We start from the raw sequence: 18555 nt of genomic DNA on the forward strand, positions 1-18555 counted from the left end.
GATGTCAAAGTGTGATACAGCGTCCCCAAGGGGTCTGCAAGGTCAATATTATTTTCGTAATATTACTAAAACATTATTTGCTTTTTTTAACCATCCATCTGTATAGTGGAGAGTTCCGTAGGATACAAGTTAATGGCTATGCTCACTTGTATCTTCTTGTAAATGTCTGCTACAATTTTTAATATGGTAAATATAAATAGATATAACCCACAGAAACAAAGCTTTTTAGTGCCCTTAGTAATTTTTAAGAGTGTAAAGTGGTCCCATGACCCAAAAATTTGAAAACCTGCTGCTCTAGATCAACTACGCAAACAAACAAAACAAAACCTCGCCATGCTACTTCAATCTAACCAGAAATATAGTGGGCCATGAGAATCTAAAAGACGAAAAAATAATGGTCAAGTATCACCTTCCATTTGTACTACTAAAGTCTCACTTAAATAATTAGAAAACTGAGGGCACAATAAGAGATACCTTACCTCACAGAACCCAAGACCCACAAGAGCAAATGTGGCAGACTGCTATATAATCTGCAATACCCATTCTCTTTTTCTAATATAAAAATATAAATTTTTAGTTGATACATAGCCTGGATGTCTCTATGTCTCAACTGCCCCCAAGGAAATGTGGAAGCAGCTCTATGATTCTGCCCTTTAAAACCAGCAGCAAGTAATGCCAAGAACAATATCTAATCTGTTAACACAGTGTTTCTTTTGTGACCTTTTTAGCCTAAATGATTAATTCCCTTAATTTTCCTTCTCTCTCTTTTTTTTTCTTAAATACTTTTTTTGGGGGGGCGGGGGTGCTAAAGCTCAGAATCCTGACTTACTTGCATACACAGAGCCAGATTTTCCAGAATAAAAAAGACTAACCAGGCAGTAAAGAGTCTCCTGAGAGACCGGGCACACAGGATAGCCAGTGAGACCATCGCCCAAACGTGTCGTTTTCTCACTGGTACTCCTTTCAGGCTGAGTGCTGTAGGGAACTGGATAAGCAGGGGCGGCAGATGAGAGAGGCCAGAACACCTCATGCCACACGCTGTAGTCTCATTTCTAATTGGCCAAAAGCAGCCTTTCTTCTCCCCACTGTGTTAGAGTTCAGGTTTTCCTGGAAGAACATGGTGCGATTTACTTAGTTGGAGATAAAGCAAATGATCATAACCTAGACTGTGGGCTGCAGTGACCTAATCTGATTTAGATAAAAGGCGGTTAAAGGGTCACTCCCACGCTTTAAATGACAGAGGCAGAAAGGAGTATCTCCTGAGTCACAGGAGGCTTACAGATTGGGACCTGCTTCTGGAAAACAAAAATGACCTAAGCCCATCCTTGCTTTTCATTTGGAAGGATTCAGATGTTAAAACCAAAGATTATTTTTTTATACTCAAGAGATTATTTTTATACAATATTTGTAAATCAGAAATTATCATCTGCTGTGACCCAGATGATAACATTATTTGTACTAAAATATTGATAAATATGAAACTTGATCCAAATATTAGAAATAGCTTTTATTGTCTTTTTTATATACTTGTAAGTACGACATGTGTTTATATACTTGTAAGTACGACATGTGAGTACCTGCCAGGTATCAGGCATTTGTCTCTTATTCCTAGAAGGATATCCCAAGTTAAACATACCTCAGCAGTGTGGTTAAGATTAGATCAATCAGCAAGAATGCAGTTGCTACAGGAAAGATTATTAAATAAAACACCATGCCCGATATGGGTTTTGTATTTTTTTTTTTTTTTTTTTTTTTTTGCGATACGTGGGCCTCTCACTGTTGTGGCCTCTCCCGTTGCGGTGCACAGGCTCCGGACGCGCAGGCTCAGCGGCCATGGCTCACGGGCCCAGCCACTCTGCGGCATGTGGGATCTGCCCAGACTGGGGCACGAACCCGTGTCCCCCGCATCGGCAGGCGGACTCTCAACCACTGCGCCACCAGGGAAGCCCCCAATATGTTTTAAATTACTTTGAGGTAAGTCTAGGCTACACTGAGGGCAATCAAGTTGCACTTTGGGCCAGAAAAGAATTATTTCTCATAGTGCAGTACAATTTTTATTCTGACACCAGGATGAGATGGTGGGGCACCCTTAACCCAGCAGCTCAGGGTTTGGGGCTGTATATGTGTAGGAGAAACCAGCTTCTACCACTTGTGAGGTGGGAGTGCTATGGTGTCTTATTTAACCCTTTTGTGTACTTTATCTTCATCTATTAAACGGGGGGAAATAACACCCTTCCAGAAGAACTCAGTGGAAGCTTACATGAGGTTAAAAAAAAAAAACACAAAAAAGAGAATTTCCTGGCGGTCCAGTGGTTAGGACTCTACGCTTCCACTGCAGGGGGCATCCACTTCCACCCCCAGTTGGGGAACTAAGATCCCGCATGCCACACAGCATGACCAAATTAAATAGAGATCATTAAAACACACACACACAAATTCTATTACAGTTCCTGGCATGCAGTAGAAAACTCAAAGAAAATCAGTCCCTTTTCACATCAAATGGTTAGAAAAGTAAGATGACATAGGCTTCTATGATACATAGCAGAGATGACTAATGTTTAACTACTTGCTTCACTGCAATTAGTCTTTGACAGTCGCTGTCAGTTGTCTATCCAACAGCCGCCCACTCTCCCCACCCCCGCTTCTTCCTGCCAGCAGGGCCCAGCCTCACTAGAGATATTCACTTTTCCAGACTCCCTGGCACTCAGGACTTGACTAGTTGGCAAGTGACCAAATCTTGGACAATGGGACCAGAAGGGAGAAATCTATTGGGAGGACTCTGAGATACTTTCATCTCTAACACAAAGAGATAGTCTGGAGAATATGTGCCTTTTCATCAGCTGGACATGTGTCTTCATGTAAGACTCGAAATGCAGCAGCCGTCTTGCAACCCAGACGGGTCAAGCCTAAGACCCAGCTGGATGGCAGAGGTGGAGGGTAGAGGGAGCCTGGCTCCTTGCAGACACTGTTGAGCTGCTGGGCTTACCTTGAAACCATTCTCCTCTGAACTGTTATTGTGTAAGACATAAGTACCGTAGTTTAAGGCACTCTTAGGATTCTGTAATCTGCTGCCTAATTGATACAGGATTCCTCTGGCAACATAAGGAAATGTTTACCTGTGTGAATCCAATGGTGAAAGTGGTAATTCTGAATACTAATATTAAGAAGAAGAAGAAGGGGAAGAATTTTGTGAGATTTAACAATTTTCGAAGGAAATATTTCTATAATATTACATTCTTCTTTGATTAAAATATAAATATTATTTAACTCTTTCTTCATGATTCACAGTTTTATTTCAATGTACCTGCCAACAGCAATGCTTCCCTCCAGTTCTAATTTGCTTTCATCTAGAAAATCACTTAAAAAACAACTTCTTTGCTAAACTTCTCTGACTTCAGTCTTTCTCTCCTTTTAGTCTATCGTGATTACTGATAAAATAATTTCAATTTATTTGTAAAATTAAAGTTTAACTGGACATGGGTCTGAAAGGATCTCCTGTGAATAAACTATATGCTGGTTACAGTGACTGCTACCTGATTTCTAATTTGGCTGCTCAAAAATCATTTTTCTTACCTTTTCTTTCCTCTACTGTCTTCTACGTAAGAGCAAGTTGAGTTCTGGGCAGGTGAGGTGGGACTATGTATATCACCTTTAATTCAGCAAAAGAGCTATTGTAATAATAATTATATTATTATGATAATATAATATCATATTATAGTAATGGGTTACTAATTATATACTAACCAAAAGCTTTCCTTCCCTGGTTATCTGAAGTAATGCATTGACCTCCATTCTCAGCCCCCACAACCGCCTTATCAAATAGGAAGCAGTTGAGTCTAGAGATTAGACATGCAGCCTCCAGGGTCAGACCACATGGGTTCAAAGCCGGACTCCAAGCAATAACTGCAGAATCACAACTACCCAGACTGCAAAGTGGGGTTGATAACAGTAACTAAGGAAAGACCTGTTGAGAAGGTGAAGTGAGAAAATGCTTGTGAAACCAACAGCGAGATGCTTGGTGTCAGGAAGCACTCAGCAAATGATAATGACCATTATCTCCATTTTACAGGGGAGAAAACTTGACCCTAGACTAGACAAGCAACTTAAGTAAGTGGTGGAGCAAGGACTCAAAATTAGGTGTGTAATATCCCAGAGTTCATACTCGTAGTCACACAGCGATACTCGCAATTAATATTTAATAGCTGATGGTGAAATCAGGGGACGGTCAAATTCTTGGACTCTGGACAAGAGTGATAGGATTTATTGCAGAAATGAGACTTCAGTTCAGCATTACATCTGTTTCATAGTCTTCCCGCCAAAGAAATAAAAGGGCATCCATTCCCTCCACTTGTTTCTTAGGCAGAGTGATGCGATGTCTGTGGACTGACCACCTGGAATATGTAGTTAAGAAATTCAAATGCATAATTATTAGACCAAGACACAGTTTAATTCAAAATATGTGCTGGTTTTTAATGTAACTTCTAAATTGTGGTACTCAAATTACTTGGCCATGAAAAAGAATGAAATAAATGTCTCTGTAGCTACATGGATGGACCTAGAGATTATCATACTGAGTGAAGTGAGACAAAGACAAATAACATATATCACTTATGTGGAATCTAAAAAATAATACAAATGAACTTATTTATAAAACAGAAACAGGGTTTCCTTGGCGGCGCAGTGGTTGCGAGTCCGCCTGCCGATGCAGGGGACACGGGTTCGTGCCCCGGTCTGGGAAGATCCCACATGCCGCAGGGTGGCTGGGCCCGTGAGCCACGGCCACTGAGCCTGTGCTACGCAACGGGAGAGGCCACAGCGGTGAGAGGCCCGCGTACCGCAAACAAACAAAAAAACAGAAACAGTCTCACAGACATAGAAAACAAAGTTATGGTTACTGAAGGGGGAAGGGGGTGAAGGGGGAAGGGGGGAGAGGGATAAATTAGGAGTATGGGATTAACAGATATATGCTACTATATATAAAATAGCTAAACAACATGTATTTACTGGATAGCACAGGGAACTATAGTCAATGTCTTGTAATAACCTATAATGGAAAAGAATTGGAAAAAAAAATATATATATATGTATAACTGAATCAGTTTGCTGTACACCTGAAACTAACACAATATTGTAAATCAACTATACTTCAATAAAAAAAATAAAATAAATTCTGGTATTCAAAGGGCATTTCATATGCTCATAAATATACTAATTTATGATTCTGTTGTACTTTTTAAATGAGGTGATTCAATTAATATCTTCATAAAACAATTAAAAATTCATAAAACATTTGGAAAATGAATTTGAAGTGTTGGGGAGAAATTCAGTTAATTTGCCAAGATAGATTCATATGAGCTTAATTGTGTTATCTTGCTGTTGAAATACTAAAATTTCCTGGAAATTATGCATTCTAAAGATAAGCCACCCATAAGCCACTAAACTCTAATATCCACTTGAACATACTTCCCTTTTTATTGCAATTTGCTTTTAAGAAAATACTATCCAAGGTAACACTCTTGCACTGTTGGTGGGAATGTAAATTGATACAGCCACTGTGGAGAACAGTATGGAGGTTCCTTAAAAAACTAAAAATAGAACTACCATATGATCCAGCAATCCCACTACTGGGCATATACCCTGAGAAAACCATAATTCAAAAAAAGTCATGTACCACAATGTTCATTGCAGCTCTATTTACAATAGCCAGGACATGGAAGCAACCTAAGTGTCCATCGACAGATGATAGATAAAGATGTGGTACATATATACAATGGAATATTACTCAGCCATAAAGAGAAATGAAATTGAGTTATTTGTAGTGAGGTGGATGGACCTACAGTCTGTCATACAGAGTGAAGTCAGAAAGAGAAAAACAAATACCGTATGCTAACACATATATATGGAATCTAAAAAAAAAAAAGGTTCTGAAGAACCTAGCGGTAGGACAGGAATAAAGATGCAGAGGTAGAGAATGGACTTTAGAACATGGGGAGGGGTAAGGGTAAGATGGGACGAAGTGAGAGAGTGGCATGGACATATATATACTACCAAATGTAAAATAGCTAGTGGGAAGCAGCCACATAGCACAGGGAGATCAGCTCGGTGCTTTGTGACCACCTAGAGGGGTGGGATAGGGAGGGTGGGAGGGAGACTCAAGAGGGAGGGGATGTGGGGATATATGTATACGTACAGCTGATTCACTTTGTTATAAAGCAGAAACTAACACACTACTGTAAAGCAATTATACTCCAATAAAGATGTTAAAAAAGAAAAGAAAATACTATCCACAAGTTATATAATTCAATGAAGCATAATGAGTCAGAAATACATTTTTTAAATAACATCATCTTCTTGCCTGCCAGATGCCTGAAGCCCAGAGATGAGGTCAGTCCTTGGGCATTATTAATCAATTTTATTTAATTTTCATAAATTTCCTAAGGGCAGTGGTTGAAAGGCATGAATTTAGTCCAGCACTACTTTCTTTCTTTCTTTCTTTCTTTTTTTTTTGCGTTACGCGGGCCTCTCACTGTTGTGGCTTCTCCCGTTGCAGGGCACAGGCTCCGGACGCGCAGGCTCAGCGGCCATGGCTCACGGGCCCAGCTGCTCTGCGGCATGTGGGATCTTCCCAGACCGGGGCACGAACCCATGTCCCCTGCATCGGCAGGCAGACTCTCAACCACTGCGCCACCAGGGAAGCCCCAGCACTACTTTCAAAAGCAAAAGCTGTCCCAGAATACCTCTCATACACTGCTTCTCCAGTGTTCCTCAACCAAAGGAAATATTCTAACTGTTCAACATATTTCAATAGACAGCTGCAGTCACATTTTTGGTTTTGAACTAGACAATCTCTTCAACGAGGTGGACAAAACCAAAACAGGCTGTGTCCCTTCATAACTTTCCCTGGCAGGTTAATTTTAAATGTTTAAAGAGCCCCCTCCCTATACTGCCAAAGTCGTTAGCAAGTGGCCATCCACTGTTTCTCTTTGTTCACCCCACTCACTTCCTTATTTTCCTTCACTGCAGCTTATACCCCTCTACTCTGATGTAAAGTTTCCTCTGAGTGTGGTTCCTGGGCCACCTGCACCATAATTACTCAGTGGAGGAGGAGGGTGGTTGTTAATAAGAAACAGATTTCTATACCCCATCAAGTCAGAATTTCTGCCAAGGTGCCCCACAGAGCTCTATTTTTATCAAGCAGCCTAGGAGATCTTTATGCACGTTGAAACTTGAGACTCACTGCATCAGATAAAACTGCTCTAAGACAGTTACAAATAACCCCCTAAATACCTGCCTTGATCAGCTGAACAGTACCTACGTTAGAACAAACTCCTGCTTTGCTCTAAATGAGGTAGAGGCATTTCCTTTTTCCTCCCACTTCCCTCACCTTGCATCTAACCTATTAATTTTCTGTCTTTTAACGTACTTTTATTCCATGGGACACATTTCTTTCAAGGTTTCATTTAAGGCTTAATCTGAGCACTGTGTCTTCACTCCATCCACTTTCACCAGGGTATCCGACTGTGATTTCTCACTCAATAGTTCCAAGGCTAATTACTGTATATCTTTCCCACAAGCATCAGCTCCAAGTAAATTCATTCATTCATTCATTTATTCAACATTATTTATGAAGCTCCTACTTCCTGCTAGGAACTAGTGAGCAAAGACACAGAGGATATTGATCTTATGAAATTTACATTCTGCTAGAGGCAGGAGGTTGAGCACAGAGGTACTAAGATACTAAACAACTAACGGCACAAATGTATCATTAAAACTGTGGTAAGTGCTACAAATACGAAATACAACAGAGGTGGTTATGCATTTTTTGGCAAAAATATCTCAGAAGTGGTGGTGTGTCCTCAGTACATCAGGAGACACTGATTTGCCCTGTTATCAGCGATGTTTACTTTGATCACCTAAGTTATGTCTGCCATGTTTCTCCCCTGTAAAGATACTATTTATCCTTTTGTAATTACAAAGTGTCTTATAGGGAATTACTTTGCCAATATGCAAGTATACTTTTGCCCATTCATTTTAGCATCCAAAGATTTTTCTTTTCTGAAGTGATTATTACTGTGGTGTTTGAAAATGGTGAATTTTCTATTTCTATCCTTTCTATATTTATTAGTTTAGTTGGAGTTTTTGTTGAAGGTTGTTTAATTTTTTGGACAAAATTTTAGGCTGTCAAATGGATCTATTTTTTTCTTTTATGATATCTGGATTTTTCATCATTCTTTAAAAGGTCTTCAAACTGACTGATGATAAAAATTTTTTTTAAATATGTCTACCAATCTTTTCTCCTAGTAATTTTATGGTTAGTTATTTTTGAATAAATACCGTTGATCTGTGTGGAATTTATTTTTATGTAAGTAGTATGACAAGGATACAGATTCTTTTTATCATTAGGCAAAAAGACCCTGAATCTCTTCAATTTTGCTTAGCTTCTTATTTAATTCTCAACTCTGCTCAATAAGGTGATCTGCCCAAACTAGGAACTAAGTACATATTTATTAAATTGAAGTAGTCTCTGTTAATTATACCTCAATGAAGCTGAAAAATAAAAGTCTGGGAGTGATGGATAAACTTACATAGAGAAGAGATATCGGCAATTCAGAGAGGAGGCAAGTATGCAACTGTGTTTGAGATACCCCAGGACTGGACTGAGAGTGGTAAAAAGAATGTAGAAGGATAAATAGCTATTGGGAGCGATTCTGAGGGGAAAAAAACATAGAACCTGGAAGTTAAGTGGACAGACAGGGATATAGGAGCGTAAGTAGGCAAAGATATTGCAAATGTTGGCATATAAGGGAAGTGGAGATGGTGATGCTTCTGACTTCAACAGAGAAAACTTCTCCTGTATCTCAGTGAATGGCATCAACACCCAATTACACACAACCTGGAAAAACTTGGAAACAGTCACCATGCATCTTCTCCCTCCCTCAACTCCACATACATTCTACCACTTATAGTTGCTGAGTCACCCTCCAAGATATCTCTCAAATCTGCATTTTCTCACCATCTTTCCTTACAGTACCCAATCTGTGTCACCCTTTACTCTGTCTGCATCGCTCGAATAGCCTTCTAATTGGTCTACTTGTTTCCATCATGCTCCCCTTTGTTTAATTCTATATACAACAGGTATGCTATTCAGATATTGTCATTTCTTCACTTAAAACCCTTTAATAGCTTTCCATCACTGTCAATATCATGCATCTTTAATAGGTCCCACAAAGCTGGGTCTGATCCAGCTGCCAACCCACCAACCTTCTATTCACCCTCATTTCACACTTCTACTTCCTCTGTATCTTTCCAGTGTTAGTTTAAGCTTCTCTTCCTCAGGCAGATATTTTTGACCACTTCCAAACTAAGTCACACTCTTGGTCATATACTCATGAAGAAGTACCATACAAACCCAAACTGAGGGATTTTCTACAAAAAAAAACTGGCCGGTGTTCTTAAAAAGTGTCAAGATGAAGAAAGACAGAAAGACTGAAGGAATGTTTCAGATCAAAAGGGACTCAGGAGACATGACAAAAAATGCCATGTGTGATCCTGTATGGGATCCTGGACCAGAAGAAGGACACTGGTGAAATGTGAATAAGATCTGTACATGAGACAATATAGTATTGTAACAATGTTAATATCCTGATTTTGATAACTACCGTGATTATATTAACTGTTAAAATTTGGGGAAATGGGTAAAAAGGATATACAGAAATTCTGTGTACTATTTTTGCAATTTTCTGGAATTCTGAAATTACTCTAAAATTAAATATTTAAAAAATGTTCAATTAGTACCTTAACAATCCTTTCAACAAGTAAAATGACAACAAAAGGAAAAAAGTTTGCATCCTATGCAACATATATAATATTGATTATGTCTAAACTATAGGGCATACTATATGTATGAATAAATATAGTAACAGAACTTTTTTTTGCGTTACGCGGGCAAACAACCCAGTAAGAAAGAGATACAAAGTTGCAGAACAGTAAGAAAGAGATACAAAGTTGAATAAAAATCGGCAAATGGAATGAACACATCATGAGAGAAATATAAATGGCTAAGCAGCACGTGAAAAATATTAATATAATTTACTAATATAAATATAAATTTTATAATATAAAATATTATAAATATTATAAATATAATATAAAATATAAATATAATTTTTATTTATATAAATATAAATAAAAATATTAATATATTTACTAATATAAATATTAGTAATTAAGAAACTATGGATTTGAAATGGTATTTCCACTTATTTGATTGATAAAATTTACATGATTGGTCATACTTAATATTGATTAAGACTGGAAGAGAAATTGGCAATTAAAAAAAATAATACGCATTCCTGTTGACCAAGCAATTCTAAGTTTCCCCCATAGACTGTCCTGCCCAAATAATACACCTAACACACACACACACACACACACACACACTCTCACACACACACACTTGCTCCCACTGTAGCATGGCTTAAAAATATTACAATTTTGGAAATTAAAATACACAGCCATCAAAAGGAGGTTATTTGAAATAAAGAATCTCTACAGGAAATGAAGCCATTAGAAAAGACTTACATCTATACGTGCTGAACCAGGAAGTTGTCTGCGTTACAGCATTAAGTGAAAAAAAAAGCAAGTTGTAAAATAGCATATAACATATGACTCCCACATATGTATTTAATGTATGTTGGCATTTGCAAGTAAGGTATCTGAACAACATGCACTGGATTTTTCTCAGCTGTTCTCTCGAGGATGAAATCATGAAGGATTTCATATTTAACTTATTCATTTTGGTACAATTTGTTACAAGTATGTATCACTTCATTATCAGACAAATTATACTTTTTTTAAAGCCTATAAATTCTCAGTAGGTAGCTCCAGATTTGAAGCCTAGCCCTGCCAGTTTCTAGATGTGTGGATTTTGATCAATTACTCCCTGAGTCTGTTTCCCTTGTCTAACGTGAGACCCTTGCCTCACAACGTTATGAAGGTAGTGGTAGTTGAAACAGTTATTCAAGGGCTTTCTAAACCCAGAGAGGCTCTCTGGCCTGATGACTGGGCAGCCTTGGTGTCACACCATAACATGCAGCTGCTGGAGAGCAGTTTATTGGCTATAGACCTTCAGGAAAACAGCACGGGAGAACCCTGCTGCATGAACCCTTCAGTCAGTCCTGCCAAATTCAAGGCCCCAAGTGCTCACCCTGCTCCCTTCTGCCTTTCCGTAATCCTCTCTTCTGGACCACATGCCATGTGTCCCTAGCACAAGAGTAAGGCTTGTTTGCATCAGGTTAGTCCCCTGCTCAAAAAAGCAACTGATAACCTAGTGTCTACCAGAAGAGGTCTAAACACCCTTGCTGGCCCTCAGTGCTGTGCATTATTAGACTTTGCTTTCCACTGCTTCCCAATATAGAAGTCTTGCCCTACTTTTCTTTTGATCAAACCCTCTCTGCCCTATCCCAACATCTGCCATTCAGAAGGAGGTGCAACATTCTTTCCTGCCAACTCTGTGGTTTTCTGATTTCTTCCACCTGAAAACAGGTATTAATAAGAAAATTAAACACAGTGTTGGGTGCCATTATAAAAACTCCAAGGCAGCCTTGATGGCTATGTTATTCCATAAAAATGTGTATGAAAATCAGAGGAATAAATGCATAAAGCTTAAAAACAGAAGCACAAATTTGCATATAAAGTTAGATTTAGCTCCTAAATAGGTTTTTCTCTAAGTATGGTTTATGACCACCTGCATCAGAATCCTCTGAAGAGGCTGTTAAAAGAAGGCTCCCAGGCCCCGCCCAGACTTACTGAATAATAACCTACGGGGGTGGCACGGAAGTGACTCTGGTTTTTTGAGACTAGTTTGAGATGCACTGCCCTAGTTACCTTTCTAAGTCTTTCAATAATATTACACTTGACAAAAGACAAAGAACCTTGATGCCATACGAATGTGATGGTCATTTACATTTCTTTCAAAAGCCACATTTGAATTTCTTGAACTTTTCAATACTTGGACAAAAAAAAGTTCCACACCCACCAATGACTGTAAGTGATTTTCATCTTTTTTTTTTTTTCTTAAAGTACTATATTGATTCAGTAAGCAGTTTCTCTGCCCCATTTTTACAAAAACAGTAACGTATGAAGGATTTATTCCAGGCTTCTCTTTTCTAATCTCATTCCATCTACCACTTCCAATTGTTCCTCTTGTTAAAGAACAGTTTATAAACCAACCTCTCAAGGACAAAACAGATTGGAAAAGGAACTGAAGTCAATCTAACAGAAGATTGAAGCATGAACCCACAGGCATAAAGGCCTCTCCATATTTCTTCTCAGTGGTTGAAATGCATACTTCCGGTGTTAAAAGACAGGGCTCCAGCAACAGGTTAAATAAAATTATAGGGTCCTTAGATGAGCTGAATTTAAACTTGATCACCATCACTGACTGCAGTTTTCTTTATGACTTTAACGGAAAGGTGCACAGTTGATTACTGTCCTAGCCACTCAAGTTTGAAGTAACACTCCCAAAAAAGACCCACAGTGGAGTTTCCCCCTGAGTACCTGCAAAGGCAAAACAGGCAGGCAGCGTTAACTGGGGACTGGAAGAGTTAAAAATGAGTCATCACTGTCCTGTTTCCAATAATCCAGGGTCAAATCAAGTCAAGCAATCAAAATGAATAATTTGTGATGAGTCCCTGAACAGCTATCTCTTGTATGAGCCTGGGCTGAATCTTTGGTTCATTTACGGTGAAAACACTGAAACCTAAGTATAGCAAAAGTTTAAAAACAAAACAAAAGACCAAATTCACCAAAACTCAAACTTAATCAAGTTTAAACTCACAAAATTTTAAAACAGTTCCTTTAAAAGAAACTGGACTTTAGTTAAATAATTATGTAATTTGCACAAAAGGGTAAAATCAAACAATGCAGACTGTATTTTTAAAAATGAGATTTAAAAAATTTTCCTCAACTAAATAGTATCTGTGAACTTTACACAAGACCAAGAAAAGTTTTTGCCTCCTTAGAAAAAGAAATACTAGTTACAGATTTCTGAAATTTATTTATGAGAATAAAGAATTATAAGGACTAATGTAATGTTAAAATATTGAAATCAGTGATGACATACTCCTTGCTAAAGAAGTTCTGGAGGAATGCAGAATTTTTGATTCTTTGTTGCTACAGCAGTCTTCCCACCTATAATTAAAATCTGGCCTCTCTTTTTTTTTTTTTTTTTTTAATTGAGGTATAGTCGAAGTATAATATAATGTTAATGGCAGGTCCAATAATAAAAACGTCTGGCCTTTTATAATTACAGGTAATTATGTCAAGTCAAAGAACAACTAAAATTTACTCTGCTTTTACTCTATAAAATATTCTGAATAAAAATGGTTATGAAATGTCATCATAACTTCACCATGGCTTCTGAATGGGAGACATATAAGACTCTGAGAGTGTGGACAAAGGTGGATGGCATAGAAGTTTTTCAGAATACTGATACCTTGCCAATAATATAATGTACACATACTCATTTGTAACATCTCTCTTCTCCAGTGATTCTTTACATCTAACGTAAATGTCTCCCTAATATGTGTTATACAGTATATATTATATTACATATAATATGTAGTATAATGTATATATTTTATAATACATACCTTATATATAATGTATACATTATATTATGTATACATGACATACACTGTATAAAATGCATCTAATATATATTATATAGTTAAATAATATTACATCACACAATATATATAAAACATATAATGTATATATTATACATTATATTAGGGAGACATATCCTGCTGCTTCCAGCGAAGGATCACTAGGTACAAGGAAAGATATTACAAATGAATATAATATGTATTACATATGTCTACTGTTAGGCAAAAACAAAAAATAACCTATTTTTAAAGCATATGTGAAAACACAAATTGGACCCCTTCTTAAAGTATTTAATGAAACACATTTACAAAATACCCAAACATCAAGGAAAAACAGCAAAAGTTTTGTACATTAATCTGGGTACTAATTCTATCTATATAGGAGATGACAAACTCTGCAGTGGAAATGACTGGAGCCCTGGATCTCATTAGGACAAGCCCCCACTTTTCTCTCCCCAGTCAGTGTCCCCAGCACCTGGCATGTGATCAGGGATACACACAAGTTAGGAAAGCAAACACCGGAGTCGGATTGTCTGGGTTTGATGCCCAGCTCTATCACTCTATCCCAGCCTATGACCCTGAGTGATTTACCAACCTTTTTGTGCCTCAATTTTTTAATCTGCAAAATGGCACCTATTCCATAAGGTTGTTTTATGAATTAATAACAATAGTAACAACTAATACATGTAGCAGTTAACCTTGTGCCAGACACTTCTCAGAACTTTTCATTTATACCTATTTATTCATTTAATCCTTCCCCAAATCTTATGAGACAGAAACGAATATCCCAATTGAAAGATGAAGAAACTGAAGCTCAGAGAAGTTAGTAACTTACCCAAGGACCCACAACTCGTAAATGGCAAAAAGAATTCACGCTCCCAACCGCTCCATCACCCTTGAGATAACAAATGTAAAGGCTGAGTACAGTGCCTGGCATACAGCACATGTTTAATAACTAGTATTTATTAATAAGTATTTGTCAAACGTTTGCAAGATTCTGAGGTTACACCAGGGCTCGGCAGGAAAGAATGCTGTGATCAACTGGTGAGGCGTTCCGTGGCTGTGGAATACGTGTGTGACCACACTATGCCCCAGGTTTACGATTCCTCTTCCACATAAAACAAAGAATCCTGATGTCTGGCTGCCTGAAGTTTTCCCTTCTTCAGCTCAGTGTCTCTGGGATCTTATGTCAGGCTGTCATTATCTGACATCAGATTTCACCCCCACTCTCTCCTTCTGTTAACCCACTCACTCCCCATCCAACTGCCAAAGTGCTCTTCCGAAAAGATGCTTTCATTACGTACTCCTTTCAAGGAACCTACCTTGAATTGGCTACTTGATCTAAATCAAAATTCCACCCCCTTGCTTTCAAGGGACTTGATGAGACATGGAAGGAACATGCCTTTAACTCTAGTTCAAGGGCTCAGGTGCCTACTTGTCAAATGAATACTTGATAAGAATGGCCATGTTTCATTACGCAGGGAACAGCAGTAGTGTTTGTGTTACTCCACAACAGTAATAAGCAATTTTAAAATTTTCTTTATTTTGGACACAGCCCAACAGGAAAACCTTTTGAAATGTTTAAGGATCTCATTTGATTTTTATTCAGGATGAAACAAGCTTGATTGGAGGACAAAAAGGGAAGAATATCAGAGAAAAATCTGCATTATTATATGCACCGTAATGTTAATATTCAGACAAATTTCAGTCAGCTTTCTAATCGTTCGTCCTGAAATTAGATCATGAATCATAGGGTAAACCTCCAATGACTGGGGACGGAAAGTCAGATTTAGAAAAAAAAAACAAAACGGAAGGCATAACACTCTTCATATTCAAGATCATACAATGCATTCATTTATTTTGAAATGCTAGCTAGAGCTAATCAAAACATACGAATTACTGGTGCTTATATCAAGGGGCTGCTTTTAATAAATACAAGTTACTAAGTAGCCAGTGGTCTGAATTAATGTCTGTAAGCCAACCAACAACAATGGACAAACATAACATGGATTTAGTTTAAAATTTAGAAAGAAAATCAAATATGAACTTTGAAGACTTAGCAATTTGCCAAAAGTTTAACTGGCTTTTCTGCTCAACATGAGGAGATGAAGGATTGTACTAGAAGTTCATCTAATTTGCTTAGAAATGCAACTAATTTCTGACAAAGGGCATATCCAGATGCAGCTACATCTAGATCATTCCTGAGTTGAACATTACGATGTCAACTCAGGATTTCTAAATGTACACTCAACACATCCAACTGGACAATTCACATGTTCAGACAGCTGAAATAAGCAAGTCAGTAAGTACCAATACAGTGGTTTTTTCTTTGTTTGGTTTTGTTTTGTTTTAGCGGGATCGTTATTGTTCCTTCAGTTGAGGAACTTGGTCTTAGTTGACTATATCAATTGGCTCCAATTTAATGAAACGTTTGATGATTCATATAAAGTTATGGCTAAAAATAATCAATACTAGAAGAGGTGATGTAGTAAGGTTGGGAAGATTCTAGAATTGGTATTCATTTAATAAATATTTAATGGGCAGCTGAGATCCATTAGCCCTCAGGGGTAGAGAACTGACTCTCATATTTTCAAGGATGACCATGAGTCATTTCCCATAGTTTCAATTGAAGCTACTCCTAAATCTTTCACAGGGGGGAGAAAAAATGCTAGGATTAGACAGAATCACAAACCCAGTGGTTTATAAGTGTGTCTAATTGGTAAATGTATCCTCCCTGAAGGCACCTGGCATTTTCTGGGCAGCATCTACTATTTCTTCTACCCCCTCGGATCCTGAGCAAGAATTACCAGGTTTTGCTTCTCTATAAAAGGCAACCTTACTCTCTGGATTGTAGCTGTAAGTGGTCTTGGGAAGAGTCCTTGAAGGAGGAATGTGATCGAACTGTGTTAAGACCTTTGTGCCGAAAGTAAACAGAGGTAACTATTACTAACAATTCTTTATTTTTTATCAGTCCTTCTCAGAAGCTAATCCCCAAAACCATCTCCTCTCCAGGAAATAATCTCTCTGCTGAGGACACCCTTGGGACCACGATGCTCCCATTTCTCCCTCCAAGGCTTTCAGTGGGAATGAGTCCTATAAAACAGAGCAAAAGTATGCAAGAAACTGGCCCTAAAGACCACAATATGGGTAAAGGACCTGGATTCTCTGCCTGCTGATTTAAATGGTGCTTATGTTACAAAAGACTGTAAGAAAACACGTTTCTTCTTAAAATTCCCAAGAACCAGCTAATACATAAATTACAGGTGAAGCAGTATATTCAAGAGCAGATTCCCAAGAGGCAAGCAATTTGCTGTATACATGCTTGAACAGAAAACAAGCAGCCTGTTCATTTTCCAGGGAGATTCTAATAACATTTCATGCCTTTGAATGAAGATGTAATGGAGCAAACGGTAAACAAGAGGTACCTACCTCCCAGTGCCTTCCCAAAGGCATTGACTCAGTATTAAAAAGAAACATAGATATTTACAGTGTAGATATAAAATGTCTACAATAATAGAGTCACAGAGTACATTTTTTATACATATATATTTTAAAACAGAGTACCTTTTTGAAGTTCAATTTAGCATCCATCCCACAAACATAAGACTGCCAACTGAAACAAGGTCTGGAAAAGCATAGAAGATAGTGGCTTAAACTCTGTGTAAAACAACCATAGAAAACTACTCCCCAAAACTTGAAACAGAAAATCAAACATTCACGTGTAATTGAATGGCTGGAACAAATCTGCCATATTGACCTTGACAGGGCCTTGAATCATGAGATCATAAATCAGCATCCTGGTGATAGCCATTATAAACTTAGAAATGCCTTAAAACCTAAGACTTCATTTTATTCTCAGTGATTAGCACGATGTTTGGAAAGCACTGTGCTCTCTGGAGCTTACTTTGAAAGATTCAAAGATTCGAACACCGATTTCCAGAAGGCCACCCCCAAGCCACCCAGACACTTAAGATTTTCTTCAATCCTCTCGATCAGGTTCTGTTTCCTGAATTACTTATTGTTTATTTATTTATTTCAGTAATTACAGCACCTTAGGCTCTTGGCTATCAGCGGTGTGGCTTGTTTCAGAGAGTTCTGGAAAATTATGTTTTAGTGACATTCCACTTCTTTGTGCGTTTCATTAAAGGCTCTCCGTTAAGGCTTATAAATTATTCAGGTGAGGGAAAATGCCTTATGAGTGGCTCATAAACGGCGTAACAGTAAGCATCATCTAGAAAGGCATGACACACGGTCCTGCAAGGACGCCTGTTTTTCCAACCGCCGCCCCTTCCCTCCCCACACCACGCACCCCCAAAGACAATGCGGGGGGTCTCTCTGAACGCCGACACCATCTCCGAGGCCGCACCCCAAGCCTAAACCAGAAACACCCGCGTGGAGGTAGATCACTGCGGGCGTCCCACCCTGCCCCAGGAGCCTCGGCTTCCTGCTTTCCCCATCAAGGTGAAACTAACCCCTCGGAGCCCGCTGGGGGGCGGACAGAGGCAACGCAGGTTGAGGCAGCCGACAGCAGGACTGGCAGGAAGGAAGTGAGCGGCCGCAAAGCGCATTTTCCTCCTGCGGAGCAAGCGGGACAGGGCGTCTCCAGCGGAAGAGGGGCCGGCGCGCGCCAGGCCACCGGGCACACGCGCCCGGCGTGCACATTCGCCTGTGCCGGTGCGCGCTCACACACACACACACACACAGACACACGCGCGCGTGAGCGCGAGCGCGCCTACTCACCAGCAGCCCCTGATGTCCGGAGCCCGCGTGGGATGGCGACTGCAGCGGCTGTCCCCGCGCCTGCCGTGTGGCCTTGGCATCCGTCTGGCCGCTGCAGCCCGGGCCGCGGTGGCTTTTGCTAGAAGGCACTGCAGTAGGGTGATAGGGC

General features: G+C 39.0%; 1 protein-coding gene across 1 annotated transcript in view; it reads right to left on the reverse strand.

The window, feature by feature from the left end:
• STAMBPL1 (STAM binding protein like 1) overlaps positions 1–18188 on the reverse strand; it is a 42721-nt gene extending 24533 nt beyond the window's left edge. The window contains exon 1 of the mRNA XM_065894219.1: positions 18140–18188. The gene's annotated coding sequence lies outside the window, so the exon portion shown is untranslated. The remainder of the gene's footprint in view (positions 1–18139) is intronic.
• Positions 18189–18555: the final 367 nt, after the last annotated feature.

Source organism: Phocoena phocoena, chromosome 16, assembly GCF_963924675.1.
Source record: "Phocoena phocoena chromosome 16, mPhoPho1.1, whole genome shotgun sequence".
NCBI classification, from domain to species: Eukaryota; Metazoa; Chordata; class Mammalia; order Artiodactyla; family Phocoenidae; genus Phocoena; species Phocoena phocoena.